The sequence below is a fragment of the Protopterus annectens genome, chromosome 1.part2 (assembly GCF_019279795.1).
Source record: "Protopterus annectens isolate FY-2018-M chromosome 1.part2, PAN1.0, whole genome shotgun sequence".
Taxonomy (NCBI): Eukaryota; Metazoa; Chordata; order Ceratodontiformes; family Protopteridae; genus Protopterus; species Protopterus annectens.
Genome location: NC_056727.1, coordinates 1,114,910,420 through 1,114,928,548, shown reverse-complemented (window position 1 = coordinate 1,114,928,548; position 18,129 = coordinate 1,114,910,420). Strand labels below are relative to the sequence as shown.

The window sequence follows — 18,129 nt, the reverse complement described above, 5'->3', positions numbered from 1 at the left end:
AGATCAGACCATAAACTAATCTCACTGGATATTCACATCCCGACCCCACCCCCTGCCCAGAAAACCACAGTGAAAAACTTCTCTAAAGCAAATTTCACTCCTCAAAACCGAGGTGAAATCCTTCAAAGCCCCCGAGCCTGTGGAAAATATGGCCCAGACCGCAGAATCCTTTATAAACGCATTCTATGAACACCTTCAGGAATGCATGGATCATGCAATCCCAAATAAAACCAAGACCCAATCCTCCAAAGGCAGACGTCCTGTCTGGTGGACCCCAGCCATAAACAAACTATACAATAGAAGGAGGAAGCTACTACATGATAAAGCAAAATCCCAAAAAGGGAAGGCATCTCTGATCAGTATTAGCAAAAACTACGGGCACTCATAAAATCGTCTAAGGCCAGCTTCGAGAGAAAAATTGCACAGGACACTAAGGATAATCACAAGGCTTTCTTTAGTTATGTTAGGAACCTGGGTGGGAATTCCCAGCTATGCTCAGAATTAGTCCAAAATGACAAAAAATACAGCGAACCCACAGACATTGCCAACATCCTAGCTGACAGGTTCAGCGCAAACTCCCCACCAAAAGGGCAAATATCTATCCCAGCAGAGTGCTGCCCCCCTGACACCTCAGATGCTCAGGTAAGAGTCGCCCTCTCCAAAGCAAAAACCACAGCATCAATGGGACCAGGCGGTGTCCCGGGCTGCGTCCTACATGAACTCCAAGAAGAGCTAAACCCAAACATAAAATTACTGCTCAATCTCAGCCTTACTACAGGATATGTACCCAAAGAGTGGCGTACAGCAACAGTGGTCCCTCTCCACAAAGGTGGTGCCTCAACGGATCCTGGAAACTATCACCCCATAAGCCTGACTAGCTTGGTCTGCAAAGCTATGGAAAGGATCATCATGGACCTCATAAATAAAGATATTGGGGACCTACAGACACTGGATCCTACCCAGTTCGGCTTTGTTAAGGGCAGATCCTGCCTCTTAAACCTGGTCGATTTCTTTGAAACAGACACCAAGGCCATTGACGAGGGGAAGGTGGTCCACACAGCCTACCTGGACCACGCAAAAGCCTTCGATACAATACCCCACTCGGGCATTATAGATAAGCTCACCAGCTTAAATATAAACCCCTATGTCACTAGATGGGTTGCAAACTGGCTCAAGGACAGAATCCACATGATTAGAATTGCTGGAGCCATGTCAGACTCCAAACCAGTTACAAGTGGCGTCCCACAAGGCTCAGTCCTGGGACCTCTCTTGTTCGGTATATATTTCTCTGAGGTACAGGCCAACACGGAAGGACTGTGGCTGACCAAGTTCGGAGATATCTGCAAACTGGGCACCATAATTGACTCTCCAGCCGACACAAGCATCCTCCAAAAGGGCCTCATAAAAACAGACAACTGGTGCCAGAGCCATGGCCTCAAGCTAAATGCCAAAAAGTGTATAGTCATCCCCTTTGGCAAAAACAAAGTGCCCACAAATTTTAAGTACAGAAGAAGTAATTAGGGACTTGGGGACCCAAGTTGATAGCAATCTCTCATTTGACAACCACATGGCCAAAGTGGTTAGAAAAACATTTTATATAGCCCACCTAATCATGAAGGGATTCACATCTAGATCAGGGGAGGTCATCGTGCCTCTTTACTCATCCCTCATCAGGCCCATAATTGAGTACAATGCCTTTTTGGGATGTACCTTACCAGACACCTGCAGCAACTGGAAACACCCCAAAAGTACCTCACCAAGAGGATCAAAGGGCTCAAACAGATGCCATATGCTGCCTGGTTAAAGAAACTACAGCTCTACTCAGTGGCATACCACCTGCTCAGAGGTGATCTGTGCCTGACGTATAAAGCCATGTCCAACCGGGAATTCATGGATATGCTGCACCTCAGAAAATCCAAATCCCATCGAGCTACGCGCTCGAGAGATTTGAACCTCAGCATTGAAATAAACAGGACATGATGGAGGGACAGATTCATAACCCAGAGGCTCCCTTCACTCTAGAATAAAATCCCAGTCCAGGTTAGGCAGAGTCCCTCATTGACTCTCTTCAAGAGGAATCTTGATGAGTGGATGGGAGATCGTAGGTTTACCCCGGGTATCACTTCTGTGTCACTGTTAGACAGAGGCACAGTATACTAACCTCGAAAAAGGGCATAGCAAAATTAATTTAAAAAGGGTGTCGAAAGCCAAACACACTCTGGCTAGGCTTATAAATGCCCTAGGGCAGATAGCCTAGTATGAACCTATGTAGCTGTCTTACAGGGGTTAAAACCTCAGCCAAGTATCAGAGAACCTGCGGCTGCTGCTACATCTACAACATTATACTCACACTTGACAGAGTACTTTGTCACTTGACTGCACTAGTCAGCTCCCATAGCTTTACCCCATGTCAGCATCACACCAATTCTCATTGCTAAATGGTCAAGGAGAGGCATCTGAAACTTAATTGTGTGTGTCTGACAATTAATAGTCCTGAAGGCCAGGGTGGCAGCTGTACTGACTTCCCAACTCTGTCCAAAGCCCTACTTTATTTACCATACAGGAGGTACTGGGGGCAAAACACAGTTTTGACAGTTTCTTCTGTATCAAAGGACACCAACTGCTGGATCCACCCCAGAATTCCTGTACATGGATCTGTGGGAGTCTTGTACCTATAAAACCTGTAATTTTTCAGGGTAGGGGACTGAACTCAGATTCAAAGGCATTTTCAAGGATCCACAGAACTGAAGGAATGGCCCTGAGGAGCATCCAAGTACAGTAGGTTAAAATCTCTTTTTTGGGACTCTGATGTTTCCCTTTTTCCCATATGAAGAACTCCTTCATTCGTGAAAGTGCTTACTCAAATAAGACTTACTCTATGGGAGATTCAGAGGATATGGTGCCTCAGTGACTGTACTACAGCTCAGAGGGGAACAGCACTGTGATGAATAATCCAGGTCTACTCCTTTACTTTCCTGTGAGTCCTTTCCCCTTGCAGGAAAATACTCCAACTTTGTTTTTAGCAGAGGAGACTCCAGACTCTGTCGTCTTACTAATTGGCTGCAAGTTCTGATTGGCTTTCAGAGGTCCTGGACCAGATTGAGACACTTCTCTAAGAAAGTCTGGAGAGAAAACGGGGCATGGAAGGAAGACTCACCTGATGTCTGATATGCAGATGCTGATCAGTAGGTGGCAGACTGTGAAATGTGCTTCAACTTTTGGGGCTTCTGGTGAGGTATATAGTCTTTGTAAATCCTAGTTTCCAAACAAGAAGGTTGGATTTCTAAGCTATGCTCTGTCTCCTTTAGAAATAATAATAAAAGGACTTCTACAACAGGCACCCAGGTCTGGGTATCTGATGAAGTCCCTTTCCCAAAATCAGCCCAGTCGGACAAAAGATTTTCCTCAGGCATAATGGCTTTCAAAGGGGTAACACCAGAGGTTTATCAATGAGTAGGTGTTTAGTCCAGGGGGCTGTGACAGAAACTCTGAAACCAGTTGCATGGCTTGTATCTTTCACAACCCTGTCCGCTTTTTTCTTTTCATTTCTTTTTTTAAGGGGATGTTGGAGGAGGATGATGAACCAGTAGATACTGTCACTGAACAAGTAAATGCCTAAAGTCTCTTCTGATCCAGATAGTGCTGCAGATATGCTTCCTATTTTTAACAGTTAAAGCAGTAAACCCCTGACACACCAAGCAACGTCTGACATCCTGGTTCATCCTAAGTAAAAATACACGACTGTAATAATCCTTATGGGAAATCTGCCAACCACCCAGACACCTGTCATTTTCACCCCAGACATAAGGAAGACACTGCCAAAATAATACTACAGACAGTAGTTATAAAAACAAGATCAAAAAAGATTTCTCCAGTGAGGTACTTATCAGGCTCCAATAGCAAGCTGAGTCAAGCCAAGAAGCTAATTGCATTTCTTGATGCTACAGAATGAGGTAAATTAATCAAACCGCAGCAAGAAAGTTGCAAGTCTGCACAGGTGTACAACAGCTTTATGCTGGCAAGGCCCTGAAGTCCCTGAGTAGGGCATTCACTGTGCTGAACAGAAAGGGATGTGAGCTCTGGAAAATCAGGCCACATGTATAAGAATGTCAATGACTATGTCCCAGTGATTATGACTATTGCTACGGTGACCTAATGAATAACATTATCTGGATCTTCAAGGTCTACTATCCTGATATGCAAGATTACCTGGTGACCCCCACCCACACCCAACCTAAGCCAAAAAAACCTCCAAGTTGACTCATGGGATCCTCCTCAGGATCAGACAGACTGGCCTCAAGGTTTTGCTGATCATTCAAAAGCTGACCAGCTTACACCAAAGCACACACCCACAGGACTGGAGCTGGACATGTATCTCCTTATCCAGCAAAGTGAGGGAATGTAGTGGGCATGGACTGCTGCTCATTAAGGATGAGTTCAGTAGCCATGTGACTTAGAATGGCAGTTCATCCATGGACGTACTGCCAGGAATTCTAGACTCTGGTACAGCCTCTTAAATGCAGTGCTTTTGGTAGAGTTAATCTTGCATCCTGGGGTTGAAACAAGGAGCCTCCTGCTGTCCCCCACATGAGGAGTTCTCAACTGTTGCCGTCCATATTGATACAAGAAATTACAGGAGCTTTTCCTTTCAGTGTCATTAGGTGGCATAGCACTTAAGGCAATTATTTCGGTTATGTTCTTCCCACAACAGTGAAGGCAAGTAACAGTGCAGGCCTTGACTATTAATTTCACAGCAACAGAGGAATGTGATTAATATGCATCTAGTCAATTATATTTTTCACCGACACACAACAGGATCAAGATCCTAACTATGCAGGTGGCAAAAAAGGAAAAATATAACGGCAGCCTCAGAAGTTAAGCACCTTTATGTAGTTAGCATGTGACTCTATGGCATGCACTGGTACTAAGTACACATGCCCTGAGCATGGGATATTTTGAAATAATGCTGAATTATTTGTTTATTTTTTTGGAGAGTATGAATCTAATCATATGACCCACAGAGAAAGCTCTACAATGTTATATCTATGATCTGTAAGACAACTATAAGCGAATATCCACTTCATGTGAGATGCTGAAGACCTGCAGTGTACAATAAGTTAATAAACCAGATGAGCTAACTTTCCTTCTAAAGTCTTCAAGTGAGATCATCCTTTTTTTTTTGCTCACGTTTTGGCATTTTCCTCAAGCTCCAGTGTTTGGATACATATATACACCAGGCTGTAACTGCTAGAACGTTACACACTACACTATCAGTGCCTAGCTCCTGAGCATACCAGATCACCCCAGCTAGCGAGTGAACACACTTCCTGCAGGAAAAAATGGAAAACTGTGATAAATACATACTAGTCAAACTTACAGAACACTCCAAATATAGTCAATGGATGAAAGGGCCATCCAAGCATAGGATGATGGTGGATGGTTGTCTGTGTCCTACCAAGAAAAGCCCTCTCATAGGTTAACTAAAGCAACATAAGCATATTTGCTAAATATAACACTGGGGACTCCTTGGTGGGCCTAAGAGTGAGTAAAAACCCAAGCAGTAAATGTACCTCAGGGGAAGGTGTAAGAACACCAAAACCAAAAACTCACACAGTTGAATCTTGAACTGTCAAGGTACCAAAGAAGGTCATACTCCTGAAACTGTGCTCTACAACATAATGTGTGATGAAGGGGTGAACCAGTGACCACATAGCTGTGATAAAGATGTCTGCAATGGAGACTTTTGGAAGTAAGCAGAGTCAATAGTGTTATCTTCCACTGTACTGGTCTTTGGCAGCTGCATTTTTCAATGAGTGGTGCTACCTGAAGGCAAAAGATAAAGCACAGCCGACAATAAATTTGAAAAAGATTTGCTTGGTGAGTACTGCAACCTTTTCTTCCCATAAGCAATGAAGACAAACAGTTATTTCACCTCACCTTCTTAAACTTAGACCCATTTGGGTAAAATCTGAGCTACTGATGCAGATTCAGGGTGTGAAGGTCTCCCTTTATCCGGTTTCTACCCATGGACTGAATCGAAGACAAATCTGACATCATTTTTAGAAGGAAATTTGGGATAAAACTAAGGGAACACACACTTTCTGAAAGACCTGATAAGGCTTGCTACACCATAAGTGTCTTAAGCTCCAAGATCCTGTCAGCGTCTATGATGGTTACCAGAAAAAAAAATTTTCAAAGATACAGTGGCATACCTAGCTTATGTGGCACATTGAGCAGAAATTTTTTTAACCACCCTACCATGCAGAGATTTTTTTTCTAACACCACTTCTTCAATGAAAATTGCTTGTATTACTAATCACGAAAGGAAACAAAATAATGGCCAGCTACGAGCAATGATCAAATTGTCATAAGACTTGGCTATCCTACAGAAAATCTTGTCCCAAACAAATAACTAGTGCCAGAATCATGGACTAAAGCTAAATGTCAAAAATGCATTATTGTCTCCTTTGGAAAGTCAAGTATAACACTGAAAAAATACCCCTAAGATCCAGTAGTTCAGGATTTGGTAAAGTATGTGGACAATTGACTCCAAATTCTATAAGGGACAGGTCAAAGTTAAGCAAACTTAGGGACATTCTGCAAAATCTGAAACAGTTTCAAACTGGTTTTACAAATACAGCACCCAGAGAGAGAGAGAGAGGGAAAATAAAGATTGCAGCACACTTCATGTGAATGCACACTAGGCATGTAAAGGCAGACTATAAACTAAGCAAGCAATATGATACTGTCAGAGCAAACATATTAAACAAATACAAGAATATATTCTGTAAAATTGGGGACAGTTTTATACACTATTCCAATTCATTTCATACAAATGCATACTAGCCATTAATGCCGCCTTTAAACTGAGCACCAGTTATTTCATCAATAACCAACTCCTCCCATGGAAAACAAAAGCATAAATATTCCCATTTATTTTGCACAAAGGTGCATTAGTCAGCCCTTAATACTAAACTTTAAGCTGAGCAAATGAAGAGGATAAGTTCCTATAACACAGATAGCCGCCACTCCCACCCAAAAAAAATTAAATTTCACACAAATGCACACTAACCAGCCTTTAAAATAATACAATAAGGACAAAGTTATAGCCAACCCTCTCAAAAAAGCATAAATATTCAGATGTATTCACAGAAATGTACCTTAAGAGCAGAATTTAAATTAACCAAATGAAAAGGACACGTTACATTTATCCACAGCACAGCTGGCCAACCCTCCCCTAAAAAAAAAAAAAAAAAGATACAATTATTCCAATTTATTAACACAAATGCTCACTTGTCAGCTTTAATGGCATAATTTAAGATGAGCAAGTGAAACGGCAAGTTATTTTTAACCCACAGCCCAGCTAGCTACCCCCCACCCCAGGGCAGAAGAATACAATGGGAAAAAAAAAAAGAATATAAACATCCAGTTTCAAAATATTTACAAATGCGTGCGCACATACACGCACCAAACTTTAAAATACTCAGACAAACACAAACACACACACAAGCCTAACCAACCATCCCCCTCCCCTCTCCAAAAAGAAAACCTGGTTATACTGACATTAAAAAAAAATGCTTGCCTTCAGTCTGGTAGTTCACAATGAAATGGCTGATTCACTTGCTGTGGTTAATCCAGTTCCCTGGGTTCAATTAAAAAAAAAAAATCACTGTAAGACTCTGTACAGCATTGTAGTACTGTGCAACTAGAAGGCTGCTGTTAATTTAAATAAAATAACTGCAGTTCTCTCCGGTCTTGTCTGTTGTTCCTTCTGAGTTTCCTCTTATCCTGTACTCCGTTTTCACGCATGGACACACGGATGCACGCAAGAGGAAGAAACAAAATGTTTACTTCAGAGCCAGATCATGGTCAAATGGGGCCTTAGGCCGGGTAATGGATCAGACCCTTAACACGTACATGCATGCACCCCCCCCTGCAGCCATTCCAGTGTTGCATTACTTTGGGTATTTCTCCCCATTTACCATAAACGCTGTTCAAATCTCTCAGTCCACACACTGTTTACTTCTTTATTTCTACAATGATTACAGATATTTGGATTTAACTTAGAACTATTATTTCAAATTTTATAGCACAAACACGGATAGATATTTGCTAAACAAAACAATGCAGTGTCACAATGAAAACAGTTAGCTTTAACAGTAAACTTCTCTGCTACTGAAACTCACATTCATTGAAACGGCACTGAAGCCCACATTCAAAGAAAATGCATCTGGCCATTGGCAGACAAAGTTTACCTTTGGGCTGTTTTCAAACCACAGGCTCCTTGCGCACATTTTCAGGACAATACATACATGCATGTGTTCCTTGATTCACCTTCCTGACTTGTATTAAATTGTATTCCTTGCATAACACAGCACCACTTTGTTAGAGCAGTTTCAAAATTTGTAGTCTTGATCTTTCCATTAAGCAATGAAACAAAACGTATGATCCAATAATAGCAAAACTGCCCATTTCAGAACATTTCAACCATAAAAAGGCAACTCAAACTTCTGTCATTACAGTCTACCAGTACCAGTCAATATACACAGTCTCTAAAGAAGTAAAAGTCATCTCAATAATTCCACATTACAGAGATCTGAAACTAATGATTTCAGTGTTTCATCTACAAATTCAGTGCCTGCTGCCCTTGAAGAATAAATTGCCTATATTACAGTAAAAAAAAATAAAAAAATTTGGTAAGCAGGTAATATTGCAAAAGGAAATAGATGGCAAACAGACAACTTGGCATTTCATTCAAAGGAGGACACACTAAGGACTGCGGCACCCCACCACTCTTCCCATTAGAGTACAACACAGTATCAGCAATCCTTCTACATGCTGTGGGACTGGGAGTAGAACCCACAGCCTTCTGCATCAGAAACAAGTTTACTACCTGTTATGGTATGACCATTTCCTAAATAAAACAGATGCACATTGAAAACAGGCACAGCATGAGCAGCAGCAAACCTCTCTTCTCTTGAAGCTCATGATTCTTTGAAAATGCACTAAAGTTTACACTTCTTTGCAAATACACAAACTCAGTTCCTTGAAAATGCATCAAAAACTCATTTGTTACTAGTTTGGTAGTTGATGTAAAGGATTTGGGCTTTTATTTCATGTAAACAAGGGTTTGAACCTGATAAAATTTACTAACCTGCATAGGTCCCAAATGTCCAGATTTTTGCCTCGCATTTTTGGTGGGTTCCTCAAAAAAATTGTGGTTTTCTGGTGTGTCTAAATAATGACATACATTTGAGTTTCAGACTTCATTTTGTTCAGAAAATGCATGCTAACACAAATCTTGTTATTCTGGCAACTTTCTAAGCTTATGAGCAATATTTAAAATCTGTTCCTATTTTTTGAGCTTTTGCCCGTACATTATTTTAGGCTTTGTCCAGATTTGAGAGGTATTCTAACTAACTCAGCCAGCACACACACACTCACACTCACACATGCATGCTTCCTTGTATTTAAATTCCAGCAGAACAGAGGAAAGATAGAATGCCGAAAAGGAGTATGCAACAGGTGTATGAGTTGATGCACAGACAAAGTTCTTAATCCGGCTCTAATTTTAGTTTAGGTACAGCTGCACCCCTTTGCTGTTTGCACCCAGGGCAGACCGCACCCTCCGCACCTCCATTAGAACACCTCTGCAAGATACAAACATTAACACCACTAAGCCAGTGGATGTAAACAGGTATTGGAAAGCCTGTCACTGAGGGAAGTGAGTTCTTTAAATTTGTTCAGAACTCTGAAATGTTTGAAGTGGTACTGGACACACTGCCTCCTTCCTGTAAGGTCATAATGCAAAGAAATAGCCAATACATGCAGTTTAACCATGGAACTACACAGTATGAAGTCAAACAGGTGCCTGAAATAGGTCAGAATGACTTAAAGGCTGACCAGTTTACATTATACTGTACCCTTTCACTCAAATGATTACACGTCTTCCACTTGGAAAGTTGCAGTGTGGAAGGATTTTTGGCACCTCAATTCCTTCTGATACCCCTACCAAAAACTCAGATGGAATCAGTGTCATGCAGAAGGATCCAGACCCAGAAGTGGAGCAATTTTTCACCTCCACCATGGGAGATGATCTTGGCAGAAATGAGACAGTTTCCTGTACTGAAAGGGACCTGACATCCTGAAATCATACTCTGCCTGGCCACTATGGGCCATCAGGAATTATCATTGTTCTTTCTTCTTTAGTTTTGTAATGGGGAGTGGAATCAACATGAATGACAAGATGATATCTATTAATCCCCTTTGCCATGGGATGGAGAAAATGCCCACTACAAACTCCCCTTTGTCCTGTTGCAGTAAGAATAGTGATGAAAAGGTCACAGTCATAAGCAGGCACTTCTAGAAGATCCAAACCATAAACTGCTTCTGAATAGGAAACCTCATATATGCACCAAAAAACGCGGCAAGGACACTGCTATTCCTTAAAATCTTTATTGCACATAAACACAAGATGAGCGCTTTCGGGACTTCTCCCTTCATCAGATAAAATTACAATAAAACAACCCCTTCTTTTAAACTAGTGCATATCCAATAGGATTCAGTAAAAAGCCCGCCTATTTTGAAGGGTGGGCTTAACAGGTATCACATCATTTAAACCTGGTATACGATTGGCCATAAGCTCAATGATCCATCTGGATTCTGCTAATTCTGTCAAATGCTTCACATCACCCCCTCTAGTGGTAAGCCTTATGTTTACTATAGCCCTGAAAGTGAATTTGTGTGTTGCATTATCCATCACATGTCTGCTCAAAGCATTATGCACATCCCCATTCCTAATGCTAGATAGGTGCTGTAATATCCTTGTCTTTAACATCTGGTTAGTTTTCCCTACATAAAAACTAGGGCAATGGCTACACTCAGCTAGATAAACTATATCCGTCATTCGACAGGTAGCCCTCCCTTTTAACACAAATTGCCTATGTGTGACGGGATGCTCAAAGTTAGTCTTCTTATTAATGTGGCCACAAGCTTTGCACCTCCAACACGGGAATGTGCCCGTCGTTATTGTTGCCACTGTATTTTGACTACTTAGCCTTTCTTTGCATAACAAATCCTTCAGATTCTTGTTTCTTCTATATCTGAAGTTAGGTCTACAACCTACTATATCACTCAACTCTTCATCACTAGTCAGAATGTTCCATTTATTCTGTACAACATTACAGATATCACCTATGTTGCTACTGTAGGTAAACATTAACTGGGGACTCCTTACAACTGTGGGTCTTTTATTTTTATCTATCTGGGCTGGAGTGCGTCTAAGCCAAGGTTTATATTTACTTTCCCTAAAGCCTTTGCTGGTGTTTATCAGCTTATCCACTTTTTCTTCCCGATAACCCCTCTGTTGTAAACAGCCCTTAAGTGTAGCTAGTTCTTTGTCATAATCACCATTATCCAAACATAACCTGGAGATCCTACTCGCCTGCCCCTGTACAATGTTCTAATATGTATAACGTGGATGCATGCTATCATATGACAGTATCGTGTTCTTCCAACATTCTTTCTTGTATAGTTTTGATGTAAAACCATCTACACTCTGTGCTAAGTTTACATCCAAAAAATCTATAGAATCAAAGGAGGCTTTTAAAGTGAACCTAAAGAATGTTGTGGTCGAATGTAAAAAACTCACAAATTTCTGTAACTTGTTCAAATTTCCATTCCATAATATAAAGACGTCATCCACAAAACGCACATACATCTTTATATATCCCTTCCATGCATCATTACTCAATATGTGGTTTTTCTCCCATTGGGCAAGGACTAGATTAGCATAAGTGTTGGCACAAGGGGTGCCCATGGCTACCCCCTGTGCCTGTCTATATATAGACTCTGCTCCTATAAAAATATTGTTCTCCAATACCAATAGCAGAAGTTCCTTTATTAGACTAATCTTGACCTCAGTAACTCCTAGGTCGTTCAAAAGGGTACTTAACATATCCACTCCATATTCATTGTTAATGACTGTGAATAAGTTGTTTATATCTAGGGTGGCCATCAATAACTTATCCTTCTTATCCATATAATCTACCCTACCCAACTTCATCAAGAAGTCACCTGTGTCCAACAAAATATTCTCAATCCCTTCAACATAGGGTTTTAATTGATGTTCCAACCATATAGAGATATTCTCAGTCACCCACCCCCTCCCTGAAACTATGGGTCTCAGGGGTGGGTTAACCAGGGTCTTACGAATCTTAGGGAGTGCCTTGAAGACAGGCGTGACTGCTTTTTCTAACCAAAGAAAGTCAAAAGTATCATCAGTAATTCTCATCTCAAACTTCAGCCTTTGCAGGGCATGATGCACCCTATCTATGGCTTGTCTCACACCCAATGGATTAATCTGGGTATATGTGCTTTCATCTTGGAGTAGTTCTCTCAATCTACTATTATACCAGGTTGTATCTAGCACAACAACCGCCCCACCCTTATCCGCCAGTTTTATTGTTAAATCTGTATTATTACATAAACTCTGCAATGCTGTCCTCTGTGTTTGAGTAAGATTGTAAAATCTGCTGGTATCTCCTTCAATGAAGTATCTTATCAAATCTTGCTCACATCCCCTAATGAACAAATTCAGGGTGGGTGTAAGTGGTGGTACAAAACTACTCGGTTTCTTTAAGGTCAAATTACCTCTATCATTATCCCCATACATCATTTTCAGAGCTACATTGCGACAGAAAAGCATGATATCCATTATTATTTCATTATATACACTGCTATTGCTGGGCACAAAGGTAAGCCCTTTGTTAAGTACTGCTAACTCATCATTATTTAAAACATGTAGATAAATTAAAAACAATACCAAAGTCCACATTATTAGTCAGTCCAACATTTTCCTCCTTTTGTCCACGCTCCGGTTCTTGCTTAACGACCTTTTCCATGCACCTTTTTTCTCCATAGGTGCTGGCAGCATCTCCAAAAAATGCTGTTTCCCCCGTTGTATTTTCGGTCGTGCCCCCATATTGCTTTCTCCTGATAGTAAGTCATCCATCGGCGTGGCTGCTGTAGCGCAGGTTACTGTTGATACTTCCGTGGAATGAGTAATGGAGGCCGAGTTGGTAATGGACTCTGCTGGTCACAAATTGTTGTCATCTCTATCTGGCAGAGATTCTTTTGATGTCCCTGGCAAAGTCAACTGGACCTGCTCGCTAACTGTACTACATAATAGGCGGGCTTTTTACTGAATCCTATTGGATATGCACTAGTTTAAAAGAAGGGGTTGTTTTATTGTAATTTTATCTGATGAAGGGAGAAGTCCCGAAAGCGCTCATCTTGTGTTTATGTGCAATAAAGATTTTAAGGAATAGCAATGTCCTTGCCGCGTTTTTTGGTGCATATTTGATTTTGGAATCGTAGGCTGGACTTTGGTATAGTACTCAACTTTTTTGCTTTGAATAGGAAGCCTCAGCAGAGGACTGAGTAAGTCCATCAGTGTGTTTACTTCACATGGCATAGAAACTGTTGAAAGTGATGCATCTGTTAATGGCTCACTGAGAGATATGCATCATCTCCATGCACACAGTTATTAATGCAAGACCATTTTCTTGCTTAGGCACTATAAAATGGACTGTTTCTTGGACATAATTAAAAGGACATCCAGAAGTAGTTGCCTGTCTAGAGTCTTTAGGGCCATGAGGGTTGCATGCAGCAACAGCTGGATGTGTTTTCCAGAGGCGATTATATCCCTTAAAAAGTGAAGGAAATAAAGTGAGCTGCACACTTTGCCAGTAAAACATCAGTTCCCAGAACCTGCAACTAGCTCTGCTGTAGGAATAGGAGGCCAATTTGATACTGGTAGGATCTGTCTGGTACTCAAGGATCCAGGTAAAGGGGGTCTAATACCAGAAAAAAATACATAAGCATGTTGTGGCTTTGCAATCACTGACACCTTACAGTTCCCCACATCATCTTCATCCTTAGACAAGAAAATAACAGGATGATCATCATCAAGCCCAAAAGGCACAGGAAAACCCATACTTAGAGCCTCTACTGCATCCTTACCTAGGTTGCCACACACCTGTGCATTCCTGGGTTCTCTCTGGGGGCTATAATAACAAACACTGGAGAGATCCCCGCTTTATATCAAAGAAGGCAATCTTCTCAGACAGGATCAGAGAGAATTTCTTCAAGTTTATGGTCACGTTCAAGGCCTTCACCCATCAATGTGCCAGCTCCAAGGCTGCTACTATGATGGGTCTACATGTAAATCGTTCTCCAGCAAGTCTTTATTCACCACAGTATACCATCTTGGTAAACACTCAGGTACAGAGTAAAATCCAAAGGGCAGCAAACTTTATTTAAATTAGTGGCCCACTCAAACAGCAACTGAAAGACCTCCCCCAGTGGAGACTTCCAAAGGTGAAGTGTCAGGGTGTAATATATTCAATATGTCCAGCAGAAACAGACACCCTGCAGCAGAATGACCACGCCCTGGCCATGATCACCCTAACCTCCTTCCAGTAACTGGAATATGATTTGCAGGATGTGCTCAGTAAGTTGCTGGGGTTCAGGATAAGACAGTATAGAAGTTGTTGGTCCCCTACAGAACCAGACAAAGGAAGCAGTACAAGCTCCAACCTTAGTCCAAGGGAGTAGGAAACATCTACAAACCCTGTGAGGAGCCCTGGCCTGCTCTGAGAGGTCGGCAGTTTCACCTTGTGCCCTACTGGGGGGGAAATCTAACTGCTGTACAATGTGGTTGACTACGCCCTACCCAGAACACATTGGTCATTTGTAATGGCTATTTAACCCATCACAAGCTCAGACAGCATACCCCACAGAAAAGCCTACCCAACAAGGTTACCGTGTGACAGCTAGGCCGAGGCAATCATCCTTTCAGTAACTGGGACAGCACAGGAGAAGGCAATACTTCATGATGCCTTAGTGCCTTCCTCAATATCTGAGGAAGTTTTTGCCTTCTTTTGACTATGAATGAGTCTGGAAGAAAAAAGGCAGGAGGCCTTACAGAACATCAGAAAGGTCTTCCACAAGAAACTGGGACCATTTCCTCTTCAAAATGCCATCAAATCCTGAGAAGGTTAACCACAAGGATGAAATTTCTGTGCTCCCCCATAACAAAATATGTCTGCATCCAGGCCATCCTGCATTTGCACATATTAAAGGCTGCAGCTCTAGTTAAGTGTCAGCAGTCAAAACTGCAGACACACACATGGGAATCCACTCAAGAAGGCATAAACAAAACACTGGCTACCTCCCCCTGGAGTCCCGACTCTGAGGGGGAAGGAAAGATTCTGTAGTATCTGGTACTCATGAGTGGACTGAAATCTGGACAGATTAGAAAAACAGTTGAGAACTCTGAGCTCAAAAGAGACAGGGAAGTAAAATCTACTACTAGCTATGTTCCAGGATTTATATTACTTATGTTGCAAAGTGACAATTTGGACCAAACAACCCTGGTATCCTTGTCCTGGGAATCCAAGAAACTGCTCCCTATGTTACGGGCAGATGCAGTCATACTCCACTTGTTTAGAGCTTACACATTGGGCAGATATTTGAAGCCGGTTGTGATCTTTGTGACCTGCCCAGTCACATGCTGGAATGCAATCAGTGAGCATAACTTAATGCCAGGGTTGAGTATGGTGCAGGACTATTATGTTCCACTGCTTTGGGCAAACACTCTCACTGGTGCTGAACTGCTTTCATCTAGAATTTGGTGTGAACCCACAACATACTTGTTCCTGCTTGCACTGACTGAGAATGACCTTGTTCTTGCTGGAGATGATGGGGGAGTGGGAATACCCTCCCATTCAGGATCCTGTAAGGTGTCTGAAGATGTGGATGACATTATCACTAAGACAGAAGATGCCTGTTCCACACCTGAATGACCCTTTCTTTAGAGAAATGTGGAGAAGTTACCAGTGGTCTGGTCTATGGTCCCCACCATTCCTTAGAAATGTCTTAATGGCATCTAGGAAAATAGGAGGAGGAGCTTTGGATCATCACTTCTGTGGATCCAATCATTAAAGATTGCATATGCAGCTTGGAAGCACCAGACTTTGCTGCTGCAGCTACCAACAGAAACGTTACTTCTACAAGCCTTGCTAAGTACAGCAAGTCCTGACCATACATCTTTGGACAATCTTCTGCATGAGCTCTTTGGTCTGGCACAGGGCCCAGACAATACACGCTTCCTCAGTCATGGCCAAAAAGGCTAATCAACTGAGGAACTCAGTCTCCACACCAGGAGATTCAGCTCCAAAGGTGGAAGTACATCTTTTACCTTCTCTGCACTCCTTGTCACCCACCAACACAGAATACAATATGGACTAATCATATGCGAGGAACAGATGGTTAAGATGGCTGTTCCATAAATGGACTTTCCAATAAGAGGAGTAAGTGTGCTTTCCTTATTCTAGCATTCCTAAACAGCTGCTACATATTTTCCAGATAAATTTAGCAAATAATTCTCAGCTGCATTCAGCATCTCAATACTGATCTAATAACCCTTCTCCTCTATAATAATCTCTGACTGCATTTTGCTTCCGACTATTATGGAAAGTACAGTTGTCTAAGTAAAGTTACCGTAATAGTAGATGTTCTAATGAATCCCCATTGCAACAACCACCTAAGCTATTTGGGTATTACTTCCTGCACCAGTCAGCTTCCCAAAGCGTTGTGTGCTTTCTATGTGCTCCAACTGCCAGGAGCATTTGAGGCAGTCCCTATAAAAGCATTTGGAGTGCCAAATTACTTTGGAGCACTTTCTGCACAGGAAGGAGGCAAGAGCCCTGTATATTTGTACTAGGAAACAAGTTGAAACATAACTAAATCCACCCTAGCAACTACAACAAATACAGTCACAGAAAAATTTGGGCCTGGAGGGAAGAACAGCTACTTTAATGCTGACCCATTAGAACATCTACAGTTATGGCAAGTTTACTTAAACAACTTTACTATATTCATATATAGATCACTGTTAAAGTAGCTAACTAGCTTAGTGAAGAGCAACAAAAATGGGGAAGGCCAATATCCAAGTCTCCAACAGCCCCTGGAGGATGGTTCTGGCAAGGTCTGCTCTGGACCTGGAATTGGAAGCCAGTTTATAATACTTTGTAAAAGTACCACACTGCTGCTTCTAGAATGCTTTGTGTCCAATCTTTTCTAGAAAGCCACCAATAAAGCCAATACCCTTGCTGAATGAGTTGTAACCCTGACTGTAAATGGCTTATTGTGGTGAGTATAACAAGTAATAGGGTGGGACAGCCATCTAGAAATTGTCAGCAGAGTCACAAGTTGGCCTTTCCTCTTACCTCCATAAGAGACAAACAGCTGTTCAGCTTTCCTAAAAGGTCATGTTTTCTCCAGATACTATTCTGAGTGTGAAGAATTCTCTCTCGTTCTCTTGTTCTCTGGATTAGGTAAGAACACTGGGAGATTAATGGTCTGGCTTAAAGTAAAGTCTGACATGACGGTAGACATAAAGGTAGGATTTGTTCTCAAAGAAACCCTGTCCCTGTGAAAAGTAAGCAATGGCTCACCACAAGTGTTTGTAACTCAGACACTCTCAAAGCCCATGTCAGAGTAATAAGTAAAACAGTCTTACTTGATAACTAGCCTTGTGAGAGGTTTCAAATGGAGTTAAAGTTTTTCCAAGTACAAAATTGAGATCCCAATGAAAAGCCACCTATTTCCTAGTGAGCAATACCTCTTTCAAAAACTGCTTAACTTGAGCATTGTTTGACAGAAGGGGTAGACAAGCAGAAACAGCTGACAAGTGTACCTTGACAGAAGAGTACATAAAACCATTTGCACAACTAAACATAATCTAAACAAACAAAAATACTTTAAAATAAACAAAATCTAAAATCCTCTCTCAGTAATACAACCACTGATGTCTGTTCTCATAACAAATTATTAGGGATGATAATCTTAAATTCGACCTGCCTACACAAGCTTGTATAAAGAAAACATCACAAACTAAGGATTATTTATAGAGCCAAAAATGTTCTCACCAACACAACTAAAGCTACACTTGCCACTATTTAATTACCCACACTTCTTTATGCTGCTCCCATCCTTACAAACTTTCAGCCGCCACAAAAATCAACACATGAACGATGCTATGACAAAAGTTGCTAAATTTGCAGC

General features: G+C 41.5%; 1 protein-coding gene across 1 annotated transcript in view; it reads right to left on the bottom strand.

Annotated features, from left to right (window-relative positions):
* Nucleotides 1-18,129, bottom strand: part of ZCCHC17 (zinc finger CCHC-type containing 17) — a 442,101-nt gene that overhangs the window by 235,089 nt on the left and 188,883 nt on the right. The gene's annotated exons all lie outside the window — the stretch shown is intronic.